This window comes from Limulus polyphemus, unplaced genomic scaffold (assembly GCF_000517525.1).
Source record: "Limulus polyphemus unplaced genomic scaffold, Limulus_polyphemus-2.1.2 Scaffold4556, whole genome shotgun sequence".
NCBI lineage: Eukaryota > Metazoa > Arthropoda > Merostomata > Xiphosura > Limulidae > Limulus > Limulus polyphemus.
The window spans coordinates 84,559-87,347 of NW_013670166.1; positions in this window are offsets into that span (position 1 = coordinate 84,559).

Here is a 2,789-nt window from a genome sequence, read left to right on the forward strand (position 1 = left end):
CACCCATGTATTCACCTCCTTTACACATTGTTTTACAGAGTACCAGTGATAGAACCACACCCATATATTTACCTCCTTTACACATTGCCTTGTGGGGGGTACCCCACAAGGCAATGTGTAAAGGGGGTAAATATATGGATGTGATTGTATTACTGGTACCCCACAAGACAATGTGTAAAGAAGATAAATATATGGATGTGATTGTATTACTGGTACTCCACAAGACAGTGTGTAAGGAAGATAAATATATGGATGTGATTGTATTACTGGTACCCCACAAGACAATGTGTAAAGGAGGTGAATACATGGATGTCGTTTCATCACTTGTACTCTGTAAAAAAAAATGTGTAAAGGAGGTAAATACATGGGTGTGGTTATATCACTGGTACCCCACAAGGCAATTTGTAAAGGAGGTAAATACAGGGATGTGGTTCTATCACTTGTACTCTGTAAAACATTGTGAATACATGGATGTGGTTCTATCACTTGTACCCCACAAGACAATGTGTAAAGGAGGTAAATACATGGGTGTGGTTCTATCACTTGTACCCCACAAGACAATGTGTAAAGGAGGTAAATACATGGGTGTGGTTCTATCACCGATACTCCATAATACAATGTGTAAAGGAAGTATATACATGGATGTGGTTCTATCACTGGTACCCCACAAGACAATGTGTAAAGGAAGTTAATACAAGGATGTGGTTCTATCACTGGTACTCCACAAGACAATGTGTAAAGGATGTTAATACATGGATGTGGTTCTATCACTGGTACCCCACAAGACAATGTGTAAAGGAAGTTAATACAGGGATGTGGTTCTATCACTGGTACTCCACAAGACAATGTGTAAAGGAAGTTAATACATGGATGTGGTTCTATCACTGGTACTCCACAAGGCAATGTGTAAAGAAGGTAAATACAGGGATGTGGTTCTATCACTGGAACTCCACAAGACAATGTGTAAAGGAAGTTAATACAGGGATGTGGTTCTATTACTGGTACTCCACAAGACAGTGTGTAAAGGAATAAATACATGGATGTGGTTCTATTACTGGTACTCCACAATAAAATGTGTAAAGGAGGTACATACATGGATGTGGTTCTATCACTGGTACTCCACAAGACAATGTGTAAAGGAAGTTAATGCATGGATGTGGTTCTATCACTGGTACCCCACAAGACAATGTGTAAAGGAAGTTAATACATGGATTGCTCCCAACCAAGATCTCCTCTAGATGATAATAGCCAAGTTGGTGCAGTAAAACCATTGAAGTTTTCATTCTACCTTTAACAATATCAAGGCATTGATTTGATTCTTACCATCCTGTAGGCATCTAATTATAGAAGATATTGATGTAAACTACTGCTATTTCACCATTCAGCAGTTCTCATTACCCAGAAAGGACAGGTTATGTGATGGATGTGTTCATGGAAGATTAGAATTGCTGGTTGCCACTTACCACATCTCTGGAGGCCATTGCCATCTATGTCTCCATCGGTTATGCCATTACATTATATTCTGTATATTTGTCAACAGGAGAGGTAATCATTCATAAAGACTTGGATGGTAGGGATCGGGGGGGGGGGTAAATTGTCTTTACAATAGCTTTACATTAACCACAGTTTTTACAACAGTGATCCATAGTGTGTGAATAGTCTGAAACTCAGTGATGGCACTATTTTAGATATGTTTTTACTTTTATTGTCACTTTCAGTTAGGAAATGTCATTGATAAAGAAGAAACTGGTTTAGGTTTTGAGTTTTTTTATGGGCTATAGGTCTTCATAATTCTATTATTTCTTTCTGTCGATACATTTCATTTCTTGTCCTTTATGTTTTGTAATTATTTTTACGTGTTTGTTGTCTGAATATAGTCAGTGCAATACAAAAACCCCTAACCAACTTTGCATCAAAAATATCACCCCTAATAAACAACAATATCAGCTTTTTTACTGAAGATAATTTTTTGTATGTCTTTTCAAGACACCTGCAAACCGGAGTGTTAACAGCGTTGAAATATGTCTGCTTATAGTAAACACTGATAACTAAAGGAAGCCCTTTATGTTCAAAGTGATGTTTGAATATTGCAAGCTGTTGGTGGTGTGAGAAATGTTTTCATGAGATAACCGTCTTTTGTTGTTGTTTTTTAGAAGGAAAAATATTACCTGAACATTATTACCAACTGTGGTCGCCCTGAAAAACAGGGCGTTTTTGAAGATGAGAATGCAACAACCCTCTGTTCTCGTACTGTCGAAAAACTGGTAAAATAAAAAAGCGTGGTACAACCAGGATGATCAACGTACTTCTATGTGAACCAATTGTAGAACCTACTGCTTGGTGACAGGGTTGCAATTTGGTACGACACGGTCTTGAACTCCACGTACAGTCCAGGTTGTTCAGTGCGATATCAGGTGGGAGCTATAATATTTTGGCCTGTCAATGTACATCTTCTTGTACTCAAATTAATTAACAAGTAATCACTTTATAACTAAGTTATCAGCAGAAATGAGAATCGTAGTCCCGATTCGTTGTTTCATTGAGTTCAAATATAAAAATATATAATTTTTCTATTGTAAATATCTTTTCAACTATTTCTATCAATTTACTCAAAAGTATAAATTTATATTGGGTTTGTCAGGGGCAAAGACCACATTCCTATACTCGTTATTATAACTGATTACTTATATTGTAATTGTGAATTAATAAACAACAAATGCTATATTACATAATGTTAAATGTATACTTTATTACCTTAAGTATTTGATTTCATACTGCTACAAGTAACT